This window comes from Hippopotamus amphibius, chromosome 4 (genome assembly GCF_030028045.1).
Source record: "Hippopotamus amphibius kiboko isolate mHipAmp2 chromosome 4, mHipAmp2.hap2, whole genome shotgun sequence".
NCBI classification, from domain to species: Eukaryota; Metazoa; Chordata; class Mammalia; order Artiodactyla; family Hippopotamidae; genus Hippopotamus; species Hippopotamus amphibius.
The window spans coordinates 127,834,462-127,859,752 of record NC_080189.1 but is presented as its reverse complement, the minus strand read 5'-3'; positions in this window follow the sequence as shown (position 1 = coordinate 127,859,752).

Below are 25,291 nucleotides of genomic sequence, written 5' to 3'. Positions count from 1 at the left end.
TACTTAAAAAACCAAAAACCAGAAAAGAAACAAAAAAAAACAAACAACAACAACAACAACAAAAGACATCCTTCTCTGCCTGCCTTCCACCATGTGCTATAATTTGACTATTCTATTATAACCTTTATAGACCAAACCGGAAGCATATTGGGGCCCCAAAGGCTAATCAGCAGAACCCAGGAAATATGCTGGAGCCCGTGGGACTAGATTTAGAATACACCAATCCAGGAACAACGTTGCGACCCAAGATGCACATCACAATGTCGCTGAAGCAAGAAATACTTGGCTCCAGTTCAAGTTGGGTCCACCCAGGAGGGCTCATCCAGTAAATGAGGGCCCAGCATCCACGGTCACTGAGCAGTGGTAATGCACAGTCAAGCAGAACCGGAAATCAGAGTCCACAGGAAGTTGATCCAGGTTGAATGAGACTTAGAGTAGACAGAGCAGCCTCACATACACTGGGCACAGGAGCCAGCAAAAGCCAGACAGGTGATCAGAGCCCAGCCAAACGGGTCTAGGTTTGTGGCATGGTTCCAGAACTACCGATTACTAGAGTGAAAACAAGGAACTAGGGCAGAAGCCCAGTTGTATAACCTGGGACTTTGTGGGGAGTGGTGGGGAAGGCTGTGCCTACCAGCAGGCAAGCCTTCAGTTTTGAGGGAATTGCCAAGTTAGATGTGTGTGGTTGACAGCAGCAGACTACACTTGGAACCAGTGGACTCTGGTTCTTAATCTATTACTCACGGACTGAGAAAAATCCATGACTCAGAGACTGTGAAGTTTCAGCCTGTTGATGTGGGCGCCCACTGTCTGTAGGTGGCAGAGGCTGACATCCAGAAAGATCCTCCATCAAAGACAAAATAGGGAAAACACACATCGATGTATCTATAATAAAATGCACGTGTCTGGGGCAGCCCACCAGCATTTCAGTACTTTTTTTTTTGGTTAGAAGACATTATATGGTTAAAAAAATGTGTAATGCCCTATCAATTTTACATAAACAACACTGTAGTGTAAATTATCTATTTCTCCGCAATTTGAGAATTAGCTGAAAGCAGATTTGGGTTGAAGGCAGAAAGGCGGCAAGAGAAATTCAGAGCAGGTAGTGCACTACTAGCCATTGTATTAGGCAGGGTTCTCCAGAGAAACAGAACCAATACTCTCTCTCTCTCTCTCCCCCCTCATATGTATATCCATATATATATATCCATATATATATCCATATATATATATCCATATATATATCCATGTATATATCCATATATATATCCATATATATATCCATATATATATCCATATATATATCCATATATATATCCATATATATATCCATATATATATATGGAGAGAGGGAGAGAGAGAAGGAGGGAGGCAGAGAGGAAGGGAGGGAGGGAGGGGGAGAGAGAGAGAGAGAGAGAGAGAGAGAGAAATTTATTTTAAGGAATTGCACATGCAATAGTGGCAGCCAGCAAGTCCAAAATCTGCAGGTGGACCAGCAGGCTGGACCCAGAGAAGAGGTGATGCTACAGTCTTGTGTCCCAAGAAATCCTGGAGATAGAATTCCTCCCTCTTTGGGGAATCTCAGTCATTTTCTCTTAAGGCCTTCATCTGATTGGAATACCACCCCCCTACCCCCATTATGGAGGGTAATCTGCTTTACTCAAAGTCTACTGATTTAAATGTTGCTCACTTTGAAAAAGCAACATCTGAAGTGGTTTTTGACCAAACAGCTGGGTACCACAGCCTAGCCAAGCTGACACACAAAAAACAACCATCATAGCCACGAAACAAATCAAGGTCACTGAACCCCTGAGCTTGGGAAAGAGATAAAGACAAATGTATCTTCTCCCAACTCCCTAGGTGGTGTGACCAAAACCAAATTGCTCATTCTTGTATTTAAGGACTTAGTCCGCATGGCTCCTAAACACAAGCCTTCACTCGAGTCAGGTCAGCCCTGCCTCTTTGCGTTCACTAGCCTTCACCCGCAGCCACTCCTGATGCTGTGAAACCCAAACCTCTCTGCCTGTCCAGTCTCACAAACTCCCTCAAGAACAAGCTCCCAACAATGCTTCTCTACCAAGATCTCTTTCATCTGTGGGCTCATACCTGCGGTGGCATTTCCCTTCTGACCAAATCTGAAAGGAAAGATACAACGAGGCGTCAAAAAAAGCCACAGTTAGAGAAGTGAAACCTGGAACTAGAATTCTTCCCTCTGTGTGTTAGTTACTCTGAAAGACTAGCCATACAAAGGAATGCATTTGAGAGCCATTCTCCACCTACTCATGAAGCTCAAGAACACGATGGGGACTCTTCAAGGTCAACAACACTTATTTATAGCCGAGTCCTACTTCCTTTAAACTTTCCAGTGTTGCACCATATATTTAGTTGACTGTAGCCAAATTAAGCATAGAGTTGATTTTTTATTATTGAGGCAAAATTTACATGCAGTTAAATGTATAGATTTTAAGTGTACAATTAAGCTTTGATTAAAGTACACATGTGTAAACACCACCCTGTTTAAGATAAAGACATTTCCATCACTACAACTCTTTCCTCATGGAACGGACTTTGTAAATTTCTTTTATTTTTCTTTATTTTTAAAATTAATAGAATTTATTCTTTAAGAGAAGTTTCAGGTTTAGAGAAAAATGAGCAGAAAGTACAGAGTTCCCATGTATCCTCTTACTCCCCCAACTAAGTTTTCCCTCTCTCCCTCCCCTAACCCCTGGAAACCACTGATCTTACTATTGTTTCCATAATTTTGCTTTTTCTAGAATGTCATATTGTTGAAATTATACAGTGTGCTTTTTTCTGATTGGCTTCTTCCCTTACAATATGCAGTTAAGTTTCCTCTATGTTTTTTCATGGCTTGATAAGCTCATTTCTTTTCATCACTGAGTAGTAGTCCAATGTATGAATGTAACAGAGCTTGTTTATCCATTCACCAACTGAAGAGTCTCCAGGTTTTGGCAATTATGAATCAAGCTGCTAAAAACATTTGTGTGCAGGTTTTCGTGAGGATGTTAAGTTTTCAACTCATTTGGGTAAATACCAAGGACCATGATTGCTGGATCATATGGTAAGATTATGCTTGGTTTTGTAAAAGCAAACAAATTTAAATTTTAAAAACTGTCAAAATGTCTTTCAAAGTGGCTATATTCGCTTGTATTCTCACCAACAATGAATTAGTTCCTGTTGCTCCACATCCACACTAGCATTTGGTATGTCAGTGTTTTAGTTATTCTAATAGGTGTGTAATGGTATTTTATCATTGTTTTAATTTGTGATTCCTTAATAACATATGATGTTGAGCACCTTTTCATATAATTATTTGCCATTTGTATACATTCTTTGGTAAGGTGTCCAGATAGTTTGCCCATTAAAACAAACTGAATTGTTTTATTGTGGTTGAATTTTAAGAGTTCCTTATATATTATTTGTGGCCATTTCATTCTCTGAACAGTTTTTTAAAATTTTAATAAAGTCCAACATTAATTTTTTTCTTTCATGGATCATGCTTTTGGTCTTTTATCTTAAAAGTCACCATCAAAACCAAAGTCACTTAGATTTTCTCCTAGTTTGTATTCTAGGAATATTGAATTTCTTGTGCATTTAGATCTATGATTCATTTTGAGCTACTTTTTGTGAAACGTGTGAAAGGTATCTAGATTCACTTTCTGCATGTGTCTGTCCAGCACCATTTGTTTAAAAGACTATCCATTCTCCATTGAATTGCCTTTGTTCCTTTGTCAAAGATCCTTGACTATATTTGTGTGGATCTATTTCTGGGCTCTCTATTCTTAGATTGGGATTGCATTGAATCTGTAGAGCAAGTTGGAAAGAACTGACATCTTGGCAATATTGAGTCTTCCTATCCATGTACATGGGATACCTCTTCATTTATTTAGATCTTTGATCTTTTTCATCAGTTTTATCATTTTCCTCATATATAGATCTTATACATATTTTCTTAGAGTTATACCTAAGTATTTCACTTTTTTTGGTGCTTATGTAAATGGTATAGTGTTTTAATTTCAAATTCCACTTATTCATTGCTGTTATATAAGAAAGCAATTGACTTTTGTATATTAACCTTGTGCCCTGCAACCTTGTTATAATCATTTATTAGCTCCACGTGAAATTTTTTTTATTGATTCCTTGTGATTTTTTACAATCATGTCATCTGCAAAGATAATTTTATTTCTTCCTTCCCTAATTATATACCTACCGTCCCCTTTTATTGTCTTATTGCATTGACTAGGACTTTCAATATGATGTTGGATAGGAGTGGTGAGAGTGGACATCCTTGGCTTATTCCCAACCAAGTGGGAAAGCATCTAGTTTCTCACCATTAAGTATGATGTTAGATGCAGATTTTTTGTAGATATTCTCTAACAAGTTGAAGAAATTCCCCTCTACTTCTAGTTTTTGAGAGTTTTTTTTAATCATAAGTGAGTGTTCATTTTTGTCAAAATACTTTTCTGCATCTATTGATAGGATCATTGATTTTTTTATTCTTTAGCCTATTGATATGATGGATTACATTAACTGACTTTCAAACGTTGAACCAGCTTACATAACTGAAATAAATCCTACTTGGTTGTGTCATATAACTTGTTTATACATTGTTGGATTTGATTTCCTAATATTTTGTAGAAGAGGAATTAACTGATCTTTAATCAGCAAAAAAACCTATTATTTTATTTTATTTTATTTTTTTATTTTTTACAATATTTGTCTTTTTCTGACTTACTTCACTCTGTATGACAGACTCTAGGTCTATCCACCTCATTACGTATAGCTCCATCTCATCCCTTTTTATAGCTGAGTAATATTCGATTGTATATATATGCCACATCTTCTTTATCCATTCATTTGTTTTTTGTTTGTTTTTTGTATTTTTTTTAAATTTTATTTATTTATTTATTATTTTTTGGGGGGTACACCAAGTTCAATCATCTGTTTTTATACGCATATCCCCACATTATTTTAAAATAATCCACATGCATTTGTGCCCCCCAAATTCTTTTCTGCATTCTTTGTATAAGAGAATAATTAAATGGATATGCTAATTGAGGTTATATGTTCAAAAATATAAAGTAATGGGATTGTGTTTAAATAATGATATATAAATATCTTTTGTCTTTGTCCCCTGTCTCCACCTGCTGCTTTTTTCTCCAGTCATGATACCCTCCCCTTCACTCTCTGCCTCCCCAAATCACACTACCTTTCAGGAAAGCTCAGAGGGATTCCCAGTTTTTTCATGGCAGGTTTTTTTTCCTGCTCCCTCCTGAAACCAAACTAAAATGACAATAAAGGATTAAAAAATACATAGCGGGACTTGCCTGGTGGTTCAGTGGTTAAGAATCTGCCTGCCAATGCAGGGAACACAGGTTCGATCCCTGGTCCGGGAAGATCCCACATGCCATGGGAGCAACTAAGCCCGTATGCCACAACTACTGAGCCCACATGCCTAGAGCCCGTGCTCTGCAGCAAGAGAAGCCACAGCAGTGAGAAGCCCATGCACCGCAACGAAGAGTAGCCCCCGCTCACCGCAACTAGAGAAAGCCCGAGTGCAGCAATGAAGACTCAATGCAGCCTAAATTAATTGATTAATTAATTTAAAAAATGCATAGCCACAAAAAAAGAAAATGAAAGAGAAGGAAAAAACAGGATTATCAATAAACTTTTGGGAAATGGAAAACAGATGGTGAAGGTAAAACTTACTTAGCAGACAGGAGAAGCTAAAAACCAGCCAGACTTGTTGGCAATAGGATGTCAATAAGAAGCAAGCCATTAGGGGCTTCCTAGGTGGCGCAGTGGTTAAGAATCCGCCTGCCAATGCAGAGGTCACGGGTTCAATCCCAGCTCCAGGAAGATCCCACATGCCGCAGAGCAACTAAGCCCATGTGCCAAAAAAAAAAAGCAAGCCATTCACCTGAAAGAATTGTGGGAAGCCCTGGAAATTAGAGGCACTAAATAAGTAGGCATGAAATGGAACTAGAAATATGAAATGGAACTAGAAATAGAGGGATTAGTTGAAAGTGGCTGGAAAAAGTCTCTTCCATACTCCATGAAACTGGGCATTCCTCACCAACCCAGAGAAGGGGTGGGAGGTTTACTTTTGGAGAAATTTAACCCCACAATCTGGACATGGACACTAGACACAGTAGAGGAAATCAACAAAGTAGTGTCCCTAAAATTTTTTTGCATGAAAGTTTGTGTAGTTCATGGTGACGTCCAAGGTCCCCTTTCTCACTATTACCTCCCAAGCTTAGACCACCAATCACCACCACCATGTCTCACCACCATGCCCCACCCCCACCTCTAACCTCCTGGAGGTAAAGTGCACAGACATTTTCATTTGGAGGTCACCCAATAAAACAGTGAAGCGCACCAGATAGCAAACCTTGTTTATACATATTAAGCTGCCAAGTAGGACTTCTTAAATACCTTACTTTTTATTTATTTATTTTTCATTTTTTTAAATTGGGGTATAGTTGTTTTACAATATTGTTAGTTTCTAACAATATTGTTGCACAGTGAAGCAAATCAGCTATATGTACACATATATCCCCTCTTTTTGGGATTTCCTTCCCATTTAGGTCACCACAGAGCACTGAGTAGAGTTCCCTGTGCTATACAGTATGTTCTCATTAGTTGTCTATTTTATACATATTGGTGTATATATGTCAATCCCAATCTCCCAATTCATCCCACCTTCCCCAACCCCCACTTTCCCCCCTTGGTGTCCATATATTTGTTTTCTGCATCTGTGTCTCTATTCCTGCCTTGAAAATAGATTCATCTGTACCCTTTTTCTAGATTCCACATATATGTGTTAATATACGATATTTGTTTTTCTCCCTCTGACTTAGTGCTGCAACGAACATTGGGGTGCATGTGTCTTTTTGAATTATGGTTTTCAAGAGTATATGCCCAATAGTGGGATTGCTGGGTCATATGGTTAAATACCTTATTTTTAAATGCAAAAGGACAGCCCATGATCACTAGGCAATTGAGGAAGGCCTTCAATGTTGTTCTTTTTCAAGATTGCTTTGGATATGTTAGGTCCTTTGCCCTTCTACATAACTGTTCTGACTTTTTCCACCATAGATTAGTTTTGTCTGTTCTAAAATCTCATATAAATAGAATCAAATAGTGTGTATCCCAGCTTTGTTCACTCAGCATAACACCTGTCAAATTCACCCATAATGCTGCATGTATAAGTAGTACTTTCCTTTTGATTACTGAATAGTATTACAGTGTGTGAGTATATCACAATTTTTAATCCATCTTCCTACTGATAGATATTTTGCCCCCAGATTTGGGTTATTACAAAGAGAGCTGCCACAAGTATTCATGTCCAAATCTTTGAGTGGATATACAGTTTCATTCCTCTTGGGTAAATACCTAGGAGTGGAATTGCTGTGTCAAAGAAAGGGATAACTTCACAAGAAATTACCAAACCTTCTCCAAAGTGATTTTGTAATTTTACATTCCACCAGCAATCTCTGAGAATTCTGGTTGCCGCACATCCTCCTCTCAACATTTTCTGTCACCATTTTTTATATATTTCAGCCATTAAAATGGTATCTCATGGGTTTTATTTTGCTTTGTTTCTAGAAGTGGGTACTTATTTATTTTGGAAACAATCTCAAACTTAAAGAAAAGTTGCAGGTAAAATACAAAGTACATACATTCTCCCCTTGAACCAGTTGAGAGTAGTTGCCAATATCATGTTCTTTACTCCCAAATAGTATTTCCTACAGAAAAGGATATTCTCCTGCATAATCACAACACTGTCATTAAAACCAGGAAATTTGAATTATTACATTAATACTATCTAACCCTCCACTTGAAGAGCTCCCTTTAGTATTTCTATAAGAAATACTATTATAAATACACAAGTCTGCTGGTGATAATATTCTCAACTTTTATCTGAAAATATCTTTATTTGCCTTCATTTTTGAAAGATAACTTTGCTGCATATAAAATTCTGGGTTAACAGTTTTATTTATTTCAGTACTTAAAGGCATTACTCAATTGTCATGGGTTGGGTTTCCCTGGGAGATAGACTCTGAAATAGAGTTTATCTAACAGTTTGTTTACTAAGACGTTTCCTTGGTATCAAAATCTTGAAAAGGAAAGGGAGCAAGAATAGTGAGAAGGAAAAGTTGGGTTGTAATGCATGCCTCAGCTGACTCTCTGGAGGAGATCTGCAGCAGGGGTAGCTCTTTGGTTTGCTTTGCATTGGGCCAAGCTGGTCAAGTCTTTATTCTTCTGCACTGATCAGCCACTGGCTGTAGGCATTGCAGGAAGAGACATAACCTTGAGTGAGGCAGCTCTCTACAGCTGAGGCAATACCCGAAAGGGGCTGGCAACTGAAGGCTGTCTATAACAGCTCTCCTTGCAGCTGGGGCAACAAGTTTTTCACTGATAGGATCTGGGTGTGCATCACAGTCTTCTGGCCTCCATGGTTTTGGATGAGAAATCTGCCATCATGTGTGTTATTGTTTCTCTTTATGTAATGTATAGGTTTTATTTTCTCCTGGCTGAAACAGAAGGGAAGGGAGCAGGGCACAACCTTTGAAAGAATGACATAGCCCAAGGACATAACATAAGCTGATTAGAACCGAATGGGTCCAAGATGGCGGACAAGTCAACTTCCAGGCGCCATGACAGTTCCAGGCTGCCCATGAGGATCAAAAAGTGGGTGGTGGCCCAACTCTGGAATACTCCACCTACTCATTAGCCTATGAAATTACCCACCTGTACAAAAAGTGACAACCCCCATACTCTAGTGCCTTTCTCACCTTCTGAGATGGCCCACACTCTGTCTGTGGAGTATGTTTCTCTCTAAATAAACCTCTAAATAAACTTGTTACCTATCACTTTGTCTCTCACTGAATTCTTTCTGTGATAAGACATTAAGAACCTGAGCTTCATTAAGTCCTGAAACCAGGTGTGTGATCTCAGTTGGAAGATCTTGGGTTTTGGCCGGGTTTGAGTCCCAGTTGCATGGGTTCAAGTCCCCATCAGGGATTTGGCCAGGTTTGAGTCTTAGGCACATGGGTTCGAGTCCCAGTCTGAGGTGCACAGTTTCATGGCTACTTTCTCTTTGCCTTTGGATTTCAGCAGACTGTCAAGTATCTAGTGTGGTTTTCTTTGTCCTTCTTCTGCTTGTGGTTCACTAATCTCCTTGGTTCCATAAGTTAGTGTTTCTACTAAATTTGGAGGTTTTCAGCCATTATTTCTTTAAATATTTTTTCTTCCCTCTTGTCTCTGCTCCATCTGGCACTCCACTTACATGGATTAGACTGCTTGGTGTTGTCCTACAACTCTCTGAGGATCTATGTATTTTTCTTCTTTCTTCTTTTTCTTGAATTTGGACAATTAGTCTTCAAAGAGCTCATTTTTAATATTTTCACCCAGATTTTATCATTGTTTTCTGTGGGAAGGTTAGTCCAACCAAGCTGACCCATCACTACCAGGAGCCAAACTTCTCAGTATTACTATTTTGCTCCATACTGAAGTCACACCCCCTTCCCCATCCCAGTTTTCTTTGTTAGTAGAATAGGAATCTTACTAAAATGTCCATCTTCTTTCCACTTATCTCTGGGGGTAAATCCTGATTTGTCTATGTCAGGGTTGTAATTCATTTCCCCTGCTTCAGTGATATGTTTAGGAAGGGTCATCTCTCAGTCAGGAAACTAGAAACTACCCTTTGCAGGCTAGATATAAAGGATTCTAATATAGGGAGCTGGTGGTTTACCTGGAAAAAAAGGCCTAAGGGAGCGATGGTCAGATAAATGACCACTGACCTTCTCAACTTGAAACACTCAAGCGCACTGCTCCCAAAACTCACCTTGAAGTTTCTCTGAGTATACCACATCCGATCACAATTATGGCTGAAACAGATGGGAGAATAATGATCTCTCCATCACCCTGGCTCAAGGGTGGTGACAATGCCAAGTCAACAACAGCTAATCCAACACAGATCATGTGACCCAACTCAGCTGAAGGCAAAGGAGTGGAAGGGAGCTGGAGAGCTTCTGATAAAGATTTATTTCCTGATAAACTAAACAAAACGAAGGCTCATAGTTAGAACAGTCCTTCTTCGTTTTCCACTGGATTTTTTTTTCTATGTAATGCTCGGAACCAAAGAATCGATCTTAGGATCATGAGAGGAGCCAGATGAGATGGAGGTGGACGCAGTGCCTGAAGCGTGCCCAATATGAATTTCTTGTTATGTGAGAATAAATGTTATCATTTCAGTCATTTTCAATTGTTTTTTCTGTTACTCATAACAGATGTAGCACATTACTTAGATCATGGAGGTAAATCCCAAAAGAAACCATTTACAGGAGTGAAAATGGGAGCCTTGATGGAACAAGATTGGGGGTAATGAGATGTGGTACAGAGCACAGTGGTTTTTATTCTATGCCTTGTGCTGTTTCACATTGTAAAGAAGATATATGTACTACTTGGATAAAAAATTGACTGGGATGAAGTGAGAGAGTAGCATTGACATATATACACTACTAAATGTAAAATAGATAGCTTGAGGGAAGCTGCTGCATAACACAGGGAGATCAACTTGATAATTGGTGATGACTTAGAGGGGTGGGGTAGGGAGGGCAGGAAGGAATGGAGGGAGGGAGGGGATATGGGGATATATGTGTAAATACAGCTGATTCACTTTGTTGTAAAGCAAAAACTGGCAAAACAGTGTAAAGCAATTATACTCCAATAAAGAGCTTAAAAAAATTGATTAGAAAACGGACAGTCTTAACAACTCATGTCCATCCCTACATTGGGCTTGTCTTGATTTGCTCTGATCTACAGAACAAAAAGAAATGGCGGCTGAATGCAACAATTCATCCTTGCTCTTGTTTCAGGCGATCATCAATGCCAGCTGCCTATTTTTTTTAATATCTATTTTATTTATGTATGTATTTGACTGTGCCAGGTCTCAGCTGCTGCAGGCAGGATCTTTGTTGCCATGTGTGGGATCTTTAGTTCCCTGACCAGGGACTGAACCCAGGCCCCTGCATTGGGAGCGTGAAGCCTTAGCCACTGGACCACCAGGGAAGTCTCTCCAGCTGCCTGTTGAAGAACTTCCTAAGTGAACTCCATTCTCATCCCCCTCGATCTACTGTCTGTTGCCAAAATAATCATTCTGAAGGGCAAATATGATCACATACCTCTTCTGCTTAAAATCCTTAAGTGGACACAAATTGTCTCTACCAGATAAAATCCAAATTCCATAATGTGGCATCCAAGACTCTTCATGATCTGGCCCCTGATGCCACCATGTACATATTCCAGCTATTCTGAAAATTTTACTTTTCTTCAGACACTCCATATTCTTTCAGACTTCCATTCCTTTGTATACTCTGGTTCTTTGGTTGGAAGTTCCTTCCTAACTAACTCCTTTAAAGCTACTTTGTCTGTGAAGATTTTTTACCCCACCCCCACCCCACCAGTCCATCTACAATCTTATCTTCCAGGTGTGTCATGAATAACTATAGCCTCCATCAGCACAAATTGGATTACAGATCAAAAATCAGTTCCTGGAAAGTCTGAAATACAGAAAATCTATGAAAATGAAAATATTTTTTGGTAACTCATTGGATGGCAAAAACTGAATTGAACTATTTGTATTTACAACCTCAAGTGATTCTTTTCTTTAATTAATTAATTAACTTATTTAATTGGCTGCACTGGGTCTTTGTTGCTGTGCATTGGCTTTCTCTAGTTGTGGCAAGCAGGGGCTACCCTTCACTGCAGTGTGCAGGCTTCTCATTGTGGTGGCTTCTCTTGTTGTGGAGCATGGGCTCTAGGTGAGCAGGCTTCAGTAGTTGTGGCACGTGGGCTCAGTAGTTGTGGCTTGCAGGCTCTAGAGCACAGGCTCAGTAGTTGTGGTGCACAGGCTTAGTTACTCCGAGGTATCTGGAATCTTTCTGGACCAGGGCTCAAACCCATATCCCCAGCACTGGCAGGCAGATTCTTAACCACTGTGCCACCAGGGAAGTCCCAAATTGATTCTGCTTTGTGTGAATATTCACTAATTTTGTTAAAGAAATGTTAATGGGTTTCATTAGAGTGAAGCCTCAGACCCTACTGGTGCTAATATGTAACATGTAGCAAATGCCCTGTGGCCCATTCCAAAAATGGCTACTGCAATATTTCTCATCCCACAAGTTCTAGAATTTTCACCACTCTTCAAGAGGTGAGGTCTATTTCCTCTCCCCTTGAAAATGGGAGTAATATTAATACGGCCTTGATGCGTAAAAGCAGTGAATGACACTGACTGACTTCCAAGGCAAAGTCATAAAAGGTGATATGCCTTCTTCTAGTTCTCCTCCCTCTCAGAATTCTCCCCTTGGAAGCCATCCACAATGTTGTTAGGAAGCCCAGCCACCTGTGGGCAAAACCACCTGTGGGTGTTCTTGCCCACAACCCCAGCTAAGGTCTCAACCACCAGCCAGCATCAGCTGCCAGATGTGTGAGTGAGTGATGTGTTCAGATATTGCCTGACCTTGGCCTTCAGGTGCTCTAACTGTCAGTCGAGTGGAGCCAAGAGAAGTTGGTGCCACCACGCCCTGCACAAAATGCAGATATATGAGAAAACTAAATATGTTTGTTGTTTTAGGGCACTAAGTTTTGGGGTAATTGTTCTGCAGCAATGGTATCTGGAATCCCATCTTAACACCTTGCAAAAATGTGTTTCACCCTACTCAATTCATTGCTCAAAAACAATTTAGAATGACTTATTTTTATAATTATTTTCAGTTGAGGAGTTACACAAAAAGTTTCATTGAAGAAGAAAGATGGCAGTGAAGTAGAAGGACATGGAATGCATCCCTCTCCACAGATGCATCAGGAATACATCAAAAGACACAATAAATCCCACAGAGAACCAGTGGAACACCAGCAGAAGACCTTGGACACCAGAAAGGACTGCAAAGATTCCAACATAACTGGGTGGGACAGAGTGGCGGGGTGGGGGGGGAGGAGAAAGAGGAGGAGAAAGGAAAGGGATGGGTCCCACACCCTGGGGTGGGGGAATCTGAAACAGAGGGGAGATCACCGAATTCAGGGAAACAGCCCTTATCTGGTGGGGAAACCCCTTCTCCAATGGGGAATTTCCCTGGATCAGAAGGGAGGCATTTGGGACTGGTCAAAGAGGGTGAAGTGGCTGATCTGGGGCAGACGGGAAAAAGCGAGAAACACATGGAAGGTCCACACCACGGCTCAGTGTATCCGGACTGAGACATCAGTTCATAACTGAACAGGGGGTCTGGGAGCTGGAACGTGGGAACCGGAGAACTGGTTCAGGGTGAGAAACATTGTTGGCAGTGGGGAGATGGACTGAGAGGACAGGAGGGAAGAAACCCACAGCAGAGAATGCCTACCGTGGAAAGCTGGGCGGCCATGGCAGCGGCTCAATACTGCTGACTCACAAGCAGAGGGGAGGAGCCATGGGTGTAGCCTCTTTCTCCCTCTCTCTCTCTCTCTCTGTGTGCCTGTGATGGACAAAGGAAGGAACCCTCTGGGCCTGGCTAACAAAGTCAGGGATAACAAAGGTCCCTGGGTGGGGCTGGCCTCGAGTGCCTGCAGCCCAGAGCCAAAAGTCCGCAGAGTTGCCCAGCTCTGGAGACATTCTGTTTACACCTGAGCCACCAGCATCCCTCTGCAACAGGCACCACCACAGCCGACTGAGCTACCATGATCCAGGCAGGGCACCCCGGTGGAGTTGTAGCAGGGGGGAGGAGCTGTGGTTGTAGTCATTCTCTAAGCCTGAGCCACTTGTGTCCTTCTGCAACAGGCACTGCCCAAATCGCCACGACCCAGGCAGGGCGCCACTGGTCACTCACCCCCAGGGGAAGGAGCCACTATTGTACCCTCTCTCTCCCCACACACCAGCGTTTACAGACAAACAATAAAGGAAGCTCTGCTTGTTGCAGAGTAATACAAAAAGGTAGAAGGACAGGTAGAAGGACACTTACAACTGAGACCCCAAGGAAACAGAAATATTATTATTAATTCTATTGATCTGGTCCATTCTGGAGTCAGTTCTAGCTTTTTTTTTTTTTTTTTAAATTACAATCTTAGTACTAAGGGATCTACATGTTTTATAACATTTTTTATTCTATTTTTATTCTATTTTTATTTTTAGCCTTTTTATGTATTTCTATTTCTAGCTAAGTTTTTTGTAGTGCTGACTATATCTCTCCTACCTTCTTTTCATCTCTTTTATATATTTCTATTTTTTTCTTTTTCTTTTCACATTTCCAGTCACACTACACTCTTCTGTTGCCCATCTTTGATCCTTTTTTTAGTTTCTTTTATCTTAATATACTTATAATCAATATTGTTGCTCGGCTCTGTTTCCTTGCTTTATTATCCAGAGGACACACTGCTTTGGGTTTTATTATTAGGTTTGGTCTTTATCTTAGTTCTGGTTATAATTGTCTGATTTTATTTTGGGAATCTTCAGTCCATCTGATTGTACTCTTGCTCTTTATTATATTTGATCCTAGCTTTCAAAATTTCCCTGGATATGTGTTTGTGTGCGTGTGATTTTTTTAGTTAATTACAATCTTAGTCTTAAGGGATCTACACGTATTATAACATACCGTTTATTCTTTTCTTCTATTTTTTCTTCTATTTTTATTTTTAGACGTTTTACATATTTCTGTTTCTAGCTAAGTTTTTTGTAGTGCTAACTTTATCTCTCCTACCTTCTTTCCTTCTCTATCTTTTATACATTTCTATTTTTTTCTCTCTTTTCTTTTTTTCATATTTCCAGTCACACTACGCTCTTCTGTTGCTCTGTCTTTTATCCTTTTTAGTTTCTTTTATCTTAATATACTTATAAGCAATATTATCAGTCTGCTCTGTTTCCTTGCTTTATTCTCCAGGTGACACACTGCTTTGGTTTTTATTAGTAGGTTTTGTCTTTATCTTAGTTCTAAGTATAATTGTCTGATTTCATTCTGAGAATCTTCAGTCTGTCTGGTGGTACTTTTGCTCTTTATTCTATTTGATCCTAGATTTCAAAATCTCCCTGGATTTGTGTTTGTGTGTTTTTTTGGTTTAGGGGTTTTTGTTTGTTTGTTTTTGGTTTTGAATTTCTGTTGATTTTCTCTTTGATTGTCGATTGCATACTGGGGTTCTTCTGTCAGGTCTTTCTAGTGCCTTATGTTCCATTGGATTCAGTATTTGTGTGCCTTATATATGTATGTGTTTCCTTGATTTAATATTTGTTTGACTCAACACTCTGCCATTAGTCTGTGCTTGGACAGTATTCTTTAAACCCTTTATTGCTGGGACAAGCAACCTCTGAAGTCTGGACTACTTCATCAGAGGTCAGGTAGGAGGCTCTGGGGAGGGAGCACTGAATCCAAGATGTTAGACTACTAGGGAGTCCTCAGACACAGGGAAGATTAGCTGCAGAGAACTCACATGGAGCCCTGTATCAGAGTCTAAGGCCTGGCTCTGTCTGGCTGTCTGCAACTGCCAGTGCTGGACACCTCACACCAAACTACAAACAAGACACACATACCCACCCATCAGCACACAGACTACCTAAAGCCATATTAACCTCACAGATACCCTAAAACACACCACCTGATATGACCCTGCTCACCAGAGAGAAAAGACAAAGAGCCACACACAGGAAAGCAGACACCAGAACCCTCCACCAGGAAGCCTACTCAAGACACTGGACAAACCCCACTACAGGGGTCAGAGGGCAGAAACAAGAGGAATTACTACTAGGCAGCATAGGGAAAGGAGACAGCAAATCCTATAAATTAGACAAAATGAGAAAACAAAGAAACACCATGCAGGCAAAGGAGCAGGAAAAAAAAAAACCACAAGACCAAATAAATGAAGAAGAAATAGGAAAGTGGCCTGAAAAAGAATTCAGAGTAAAGATGATCCAAAATCTTAACAACAAAATAAAGTTCAAGAAAGAGTTAATAAGGATTCAGAAGAACCAAAGAGCAAACAAACAGTAATGGACAACAAAATAACTGAAATTAAAAATACTGTAGATGGTATAAACAGCAGAATAACTGAGGCAGAATAATGAATAAGTGAGTTGGAAGATAGAATGGGGGAAATAACTGCCACAGAGCAGGAAAGAGAAAAAAGATTAAAAAGAATGGAAGACAGTCTCAGAGACCTTGGTGACAACATTAAGCACACCAACATTCAAATCATAGGCATCCCAGAAGAAGAAGAAAAAAAGAAAGGGTCTGAGAAAATATTTGAGGAGGTTATAGTGGAAAACTTCACCAACATGGGAAAGGAAATAATTAATAAACTCCAAGAGAGTCCCATACAGAATAAACCCAAGGTGAAATACACTTAGGCATATATTAATCAAACTAACAAAAATTAAAGACAAAGAAAAATATTAAAAGCAGTAAGAGAAAAGCAACAAATAATATATAAGGGAAACCCCATAAGGATAACAGCTGATCTTTCTACAGAAACTCTGCAGGCCAGAAGGGAATGGCAGGATATACTGAAAGTCCTGAAAGAGAAAAACCTACAGCCAAGAATACTCTACCCAGCAAGAGTCTCATTCAGATTCGACAGAGAAATCAAAAGCTTTACAGACAAGCAAAAGTTAAGAGAATTCATCACCACCAAACCAGCCTTACAACAAGTGCTAAAGGAACTTTTCTAAGCAGGAAACACAAGAGAAGGAAAACACCTACAGAAACAAGCCCAAAACAATTAAGAAAATGGTAATCGGAACACACATGTCAATAATCACCTTAAATGTAAATGGATTAAAGGCTCCAAACAAAAGACACAGACTGGCTGAATGGATACAAAAACAAGATCCTTCTATATGCTGCCTACAAGAAACCCAAGGACACACATAGACTGAAGGTAAAGGGATGGAAAAAGATATTCCATGCAAATGGAAGTCAAAAGAAAGCTGGAGTAGCAATACTCATATCAGACAAATTAGACTTGAAAGTAAAGACTATTAAAAGAGACAAGGAAGGACACTACATAATAATCAAGGGATCCATCCAAGAAGAAGGTGTAACGATTGTAAATATCTATGCACCCAACATAGGAGCACCTCAATACATAAGGCAAATGATAACAGCCATAAAAAGGGAAATTGACAGGAGCACAATAATAGTAGGAGACTTTAACACCCCACTTACATCAATGGACAAATCATCCAAACAGAAAATAAATAAGGACACACAAGCTTTAAATGACACATTAGACCATCTTGACTTAATTGATATTTATAGGACATTCCATCCAAAAACGACAGAATACACTTTCTTCTCAAGTGCACATGGAACATTCTCCAGGACAGATCACATCTTGGGTCACAAATCAAGCCTCAGTAAATTGAAGAAAATTGAAATCGTATCAAGCATCTTCTCAGACCACAACGCCATGAGACTAGATATCAATTACAGGAAAAAAACTGTAAAAAATACAAACACATGGAGGCTAAACAATTCACTATTAAACAACCAAGAAATCATTAAAGAAATCAAAGAGGAAATCAAAAAATATCTAGAAACAAATGACAATGAAAACACAACAATCCAAAATCTATGGGACGCAGTAAAAGCAGTTCTAAGAGGGAAGTTTATAGCAATGCAGTCCTATCTCAAGAAACAAGAAAAATATTGAATAAACAACATAACCTTACACCTAAAACAATTAGAGAAAGAAGAACAAAGAAACCCCAAAGTGAGCAGAAGGAAAGAAATCATAAAGATCAGAGCGGAAATAAATGAAAAAGAAATGACGGAAACAATAGCAAAGATCAATAAAACTAAAAGCTGGTTCTTTGAGAAGATTAACAAAATTGATAAACCATTAGCCAGACCCATTAGGAAAAAAAGGGAGAAGATGCAAATCAACAGAATTAGAAATGAAAAAGGAGAAGTAACAACTGACACCGCAGAAATACAAAAGATCATGAGAGACTACTACAAGCAAGTATATGCCAATAAATTGGATAACCTGGAAGAAATGGATAAATTCTTAGAAAAATACAATCTTCCAAGACTGAACCAGGAAGAAATAGAACATATGAAGAGACCAACCACAAGTATGGAAATTGAGACTGTGATTAAAAATCTCCCAACAAACAAAAGCCCAGGGCCAGATGGCTTCACAAGTGAATTCTATCAAACATTTAGAGAAGAGCTAACACTTATCCTTCTCAAACTCTTCCAAAATATAGCAGAAGGAGGAGTACTCCCAAACTCATTCTATGAGGCCACCATCACCCTGATACCAAAATCAGGCAAAGATGTCACAAAAAAATAACATTACAGGCCAATATCAATGATGACTATAGATGCAAAAATCCTCAACAAAATACTAGCAAACAGAATCCAACAACACATTAAAAAGATCATACACCATGATCAAGTGGGGTTTATCCCTGGAATGCAAGGATTCTTCAATATACGCAAATCAATCAATGTGGCATATATCAACAAATTGAAGGATCAAAACCATATGATAATCTCAATAGATGCAGAAAAAGCTTTTGACAAAATTCAACATCCATTTATGATAAAAGCTCTCCAGAAAATGGGCATAGAAGGAAATTACCTCAACATAATAAAAGCCATATATGAGAAACCAAAAGCCAACATCATTCTAAATGGTGAAAAACTGAAAGCATTCCCTCTAAGAACAAGAACAAGACGAGGGTGTCCACTCTCACCATTATTATTCAACATAGTTTTGGAAGTTTTAGCCACAGCAATCAGAGAAGAAAATGAAATAAAAGGAATACAAATTGGAAAAGAAGAAGGAAAATTGTCACTCTTTGCAGATGACATGATATTATATATAGAAAACCCTAAAGACTCTACCAGAAAACTGCTAGCACTAATCGATGAATTTAGTAAAGTAGCAGGATACAAAATTAATGCACAGAAATCTCTTGCATTCCTATACACTAACAATGAAAAAGCAGAAAAAGATATTAAGGAAACTCTGCCATTTACCATTGCAACAAAAAGAATAAAATACCTAGGAAGAAACCTGCCTAAGGAGGCAAAAGACCTGTATGCAGAAAACTATAAGACACTGATGAAAGAAATCAAAGATGATGCAAACAGATGGAGAGACGTACCATGTTCTTGGATTGGAAGAATCAACATTGTGAAAATGACTATACTACCCAAAACGATTTACAGATTCAACGCAATCCCTGTCAAATTACCAACAGCATTTTTCACAGAACTAGAATAAGAAATCTTACAACTTGCATGGGAATGCAAAAGAGCCCAAATAGCCAAAGCAATCTTGATTAGGAAAGATGGAGTTGGTGGAATTAAGCTTCCTGACTTCAAACTATACTAGAAGGCTACAGTGATCAAGACAGTATGGTACTGGCACAAAAAGAGAAAGGAAGATCAGTAGAACAGAATAGAGAACTCAGAGGTAAACCCACGCACATGTGGGCACCTTATCTTTGACAAAGGAGGCAAGAATATACAGTGGAAAAAAGACAGCCTCTTCAATAAGTGGTGCAGGGAAAACTGGACAGCAACATGTAAAAGAATGAAATTAGAAGACTTCCTAACATCATACACAAAAATAAACTCAAAATGGATGAAAGACCTAAATGTAAGGCCAGACACTATAAAACTCCTAGAGGAAAACATAGGCAGAACACTCTATGACATACATCAAAGCAAGATCCTTTTTGACCCACCTCCTAGAATAAAGGAAATAAAATCAAGAATAAACAAATGGGACCTAATGAGACAAAAGCTTTTGCACAGCAAAAGAAACCATAAACAAGATAAGAAGACAACCCTCAGAATGGGAGAAAATATTTGCCAATGAAGTAACGGACAAAGGATTAATCTCCAAAATATACAAGCAGTTCATACAGCTTAAGACCAAAAAAGCAAATAACCCAATCCAAAAGTGGGCAGAAGACCTAAAAAGACATTTCTCCAAAGAAGACATACTGATGGCCAACAGACACGTGAAAAGGTGCTCAACATCACTAATCATTGGAGAAATACAAGTCAAAGCCACAATGAGGTATCACCTCACACTGATCAGAATGGCCATCATCACAAAATCTGGAAACCACAAATGTTGGAGAGGGTGTGGAGAAAAGGGAACTCTCCTGCACTGTTGGTGGGAATGTAAGTTGGTACAGCCACTATGGAAAACAATTTGGAGGTTCCTTAAAAAACTACAAATAGAACTACCATATGATCCAGCAATCCCACTACTGGGCATATATAGAGAAAACCATAATCCCAAAAGAAACATGTACCATAATGTTCACTGCAGCACTATTTACAATAGCCAGGACATGGAAGCAACCTAAATGCCCATCAACAGATGAATGGATAAAGAAGATGTGGCACATATATACAATGGAATATTACTCAGCCATAAAAAGGAATGAAAGGGAGCTATAAGTAATGAGGTGGATAGACCCAGAGTCTGTCATTCAGAGTGAAGTCAGAAAGAAAAAAACAAATACTGTATACTAACTCATATATGTGGAATCTAAAAAAAAATGGTATTGATGAACCCAGTGACAGGACAAGAATAAGGATGCAGATGCAGAGAATGGACTGGAGGACACAGGGTTGGGGGCGGGCAGTGAAGGGGAAGCTGAGACCAAGTGAGAGAGTAGCATAGACATATTTACACTACCAACTGTAAAATAGATAGCTAGTGGGAAGTTGCTGTATAACAAAGGGAGATCAACTCAATGATGGGTGATGCCGTAGAGGTGCAGGACAGGGAAGGTGGGAGGGAGTCACGTGAGGGAGGGGATATGGGGATATATGTATAAATACAGCTGATTCACTTTGGTATACCTCAAAAACTGGTACAAGAGTGTAAAGCAATTATATTCCAATAAAGAGCTTTAAAAAAAGTTTCATTAATTTTGCTACCTTGTTTTAATCCAAAAGTATTACCTATTATGATTACATACTTTATCCATCAAAGTATGTTCTAAATTGTCCTTGGCTATTTCCAAAAGTCAAATGCATCTTTAAGGATGAAGATTTTCTATTACTGAGAACAATCAAAATAATTTGACATAAACTCCGAAGATCATTCCAAAACAGAGATCTCAGTCTTTTTGAACAAGGCAATATTTATATGCAATGCAATGCAATGATGCATAAATGCAAAGATTTTAACATCCATGTTGACAACTTTGGGGAAAAAAATTCCACTAATTTGGAGTATAAGTTCTACTCTGCATGACAAAAATATGTTTATCTCATGGTCGCACATCATATCGCACATATATTTATCTACATGAGGGCAAAGGGAGGAAAGGCAGTAAAGAAGAAATCTACAATGTCATGAAGACATGAATAGATAATGTCAATTTATTTTTTAATGTTTCTGTGGAGAATTACTGCTCTGGTACTCCCAGGGAATCTTCTGAAGATGGAATAAATGAGGCACTAGTTTGACAGTTTCACTGCCCAATATTTGTTTGATCAGAATCTGATGGCTCCTTACTGCCCTGCTTTTCTTTCTTCTTCACTTCGTATGAACAGCACAAGCTGGGTTGCATGTAGGTATGCCTGAGGGTCATTCACATTCCAAGGAAACATCACTGTGACAGCAAAAGTCATTAGACAAATATAAATATTAACCACAATGTCTCAAAAAATGCCAAAAAGGGGGGCGGGGGCACTCTCCTGGTGGAGCAGTGGTTAGGAATTCTGTCTGCCAATGCAGGGGACACGGGTTCGAGCCCTGGTCCAGGAAGATCCCACATGCCTCAGAGCAACTAAGCCTGTGCGCCACAACTACTGAGCCTGTGCTCTAGAGCCCACGAGCCACAACTACTGAGCCCATGTGCCACAACTAATGAAGCCTGCGCACCTAGAGCCTGTGTTCGGCAGCAAGAGAAGCCACCGCAATGAGAAGCCCCCGCACCGTAACAAAGAGTAGCCCGTTTGCCACAACTAGAGAGAAAGCCCATGCGCAGCAAGAAAGACCTAAGGCAGCCTAATTAATTAATTAATTAATTAAGAAATCTAGCACTAAAAATAATGCCTAAAGGGGGACAGATCTTACAACCTACAGCAAAATTTCTTGAAAATTTTCTTTCTTTCCTCTCTCTGCTATCTTCACTGGGCCAGGAACACTTTCTTTCTCTACAATTTTCCCCCAAACATCCCTCTCCCCCTCCATTTCATATGCCCCCTTCCATTCACACACACACACTTTCTTCCTTTTCTGCCCTACTGCTCTCATCTTCTGAATCTGCTCCCTTCTCATTCTGTCACTTTTTGAGATCAGTGGAACTGTCCCTTGCTGCTTTTAATTCCCTTCTTCTCCCATTAACCTGGTGTGGGGCAATCCTGGGACCAGCATCAGTGAAGACAGAATTCTCCTTCCCAAGGTGAGAAAGGGGAGAGACTGAATCCTCAAATATTATTATTTTTTCTTGTCACACCAACATCTCACAGGCAGAATTACGTTTCACTGCACAGTATGATGGGTAACCCTAACCAGGTATACTGTTAGGATATCATCAGGTACAACATAGCCCGGCTATAGAGTCCAGGTGAACAATTCAGGGACCACATAGTCATTGATAAATATCGCGGCAGCCCTGCTGGGGGCTGGTTAAATTGCTATTGATTTAAATGGATGGGTAAGCAGTCCTCCAAGGAGCTATCTCATGCCTGAGGCTACCTCATTCCTGAGGACCCCTTCCTTTTTCTGGATACCTCAGCATCACTTTCTAGGCCTAGGAGAGTGTTTATAGCTCCAGAAAGTGCCACAAACCCTTCTACATCCCCACACCCACCCCCTCTCTCTGGACTCTGAACCCTGGGTGAAGTTCTGGGGATTGAAGGGTAGGGAAGCTGCAGGAATGGAAATTCCTATTTATGATAGGGTTGCCAAATAAAATATAGGCCACCCAGTTATATTTGAATTTCACATAAAGAATGAATAATTTCTTAGTATGTCCTCAATATTGACAGGATATACTTATAACTTATTTTTTAAAAAATTCATTCTTTATGTGAAATTTAAATTTAACTGGGTGCTCCTGTTTGATTATTTGCTGCTACCTAGATCTGGTAACCCTAATATATGATAATCAGTGAAGAGCGTGGGACTTCCCTGGTGGCGCAGCGGTTTAGAATCCGCCTGCCAATGCAGGGGACACAGGTTCAGTCTCTGGTCCGGGAAGATCCCACATGCCTCAGAGCAACTAAGCCTGTGTGCCACAAGTACTAAGCCCACGCACCACAACTACTGAAGCCCGTGTGCCTAAAGCCCATGCTCTGCAACAAGAGAAGCCACCGCACTGAGAAGCCCACACACTGCAACAAAGAGTAGCCCCTACTCACTGCAACTAGAGAAAGCCCGCATGCAGCAATGAAGACCCAACATAGCCAATAAATAAATAAACAAATAAATAAAACACCCAAAAACCAAGAGTGAAAACTTTAGGCTTAAAAATGGAAATTTTTAGGTATATACTGCCTTTTGAGTTGCCCAGAAGAAAATATACCTGAAACATCAAAATATCAAAAAAGTAGTCTCTGAAAATATCAAGATCAGACAGAGGAAGTCTGCAGCATTAAGGTGCTTAAGTAGCTGGAAATGTTTTATTGGTGTCCTACAGACAGAGACCAAGTCAGCTTGTCCTTAAAGAGTATATGGTGTTGTAGCCACATGAAAATTTACTTGTCAGCAAGCACAGATAAGCTCAAAGTCTCTTCTCAGTTCCAGGAGAGGGATTTGGGAATTTCAAAGCAAAGAGCTTGTAGGAATGTTTAAAAATCTGAAGGAAATCTACATTGCCAAACTGACAGATGATATAGATCAAAGATACTGCAATGAAATGTTAACTACACTGACCTGGAAAACTTGAGGGGTGAGAGTGGGCGTCAACCAAAGTGTTCAAAAAGCCCATGATTTTTTTTTTCCTTGAAAAACACTAATACAAGTGAGTAGAGCAGTGAAGATTTGAAGTGATAAATAGCCAGTCTAATCTGGCTGATTTTCACTTTCTTATCTTCAATCCTGATCATTCTCATAAAAGAAGAAGAAAAAAAAAACAAGCAATTTCACCCTAATTCTTCAGAAAATGAAATGACTGCAGTGTCACTTTATAGGGCTAAATCACTTTTTTAGAAGCAAATATAAAATATATTCTTATGTAATTATAAACTATATCAGTTGAATTAGTAAAAATTATTGGAATTGTATGATGTATCTATGCAGATTATTAGTTACTAATAATCAAATTATGAAACCAGACAAATCACCAAATTACCTAAGTTTCATAGCAGATATCCAATTTATTTGTTTTGCTTTGCTGTTTTAAAAACTATTCATACATTACCTTCATTAGATACAGATCTCATCAAAGCATTCTTCAGCAAAGGTTTAACTACAAAGGATTTCACAGATGAAATGAGACCATTTGGTCCCCCAACAAGGACGGAACAGAGCATATGCTAGTTCAGGGGCAGCAGCAGCTATGCAAAGTAATGAGTGCAAAGCAGCTTCCTGGACCCACAACTATCCCCTGCTGCTTGAATAAGATGGGGGCTCCTAGGTGAGTTTGAGTCAATTATAAGATTCAGCCCAAGTGAAAGCAGAGTTTCCCTGAGGACAGATCCGGGAAACAGAGGTATTTGGAGCATGTAAGAGGAATGGAACAGGAGGAGGCTTCAGAGTGAAGGCACAGACAGTAACAGATAAGACTGTGCTGTTTATGTCTCCTCTGAAGAAGTCCGAAAATGACTTCGCACGTTCAGCGCTCCATTTGAAAGAAATGCTATTCTGCTGAAATATGACTTCAGAGTCATGATGGTTAATTTTATGTGTCAACTTGACTGGGCCATTGGGTGCCCAGATTGAACGTTATTTCCGAGTGTGTCTGTGGGGGTGTTTCTGGATGAGATTAGCGGTTGAATCAGTAGACTCAGTAAAGTAGATCCCTCTCCCCAATGTGCGTGGGCATCATCCAATCCATTAAGGGCTTCAGTAGAACCTTGAACAAAAAAAGGCAGAGAAAGGAGGCGTTTACCGCTGTTGCTTTCTACCTGCCTGCTTAAGCTGGGACACTGACCTTCTCCTGACCTTGGACTGGGATTTACACCACCAGTTCCTCTGGTTCTCAGGCCTTCAGACTCAGTCTGGAACGACACCACCAGTGTCCCTGGGTCTCCAGCTTGTGGATGCAGAATGGGATTTCTCAGCCTTTTCAATCACATGAGCCAATTCCTCAGATAAATCT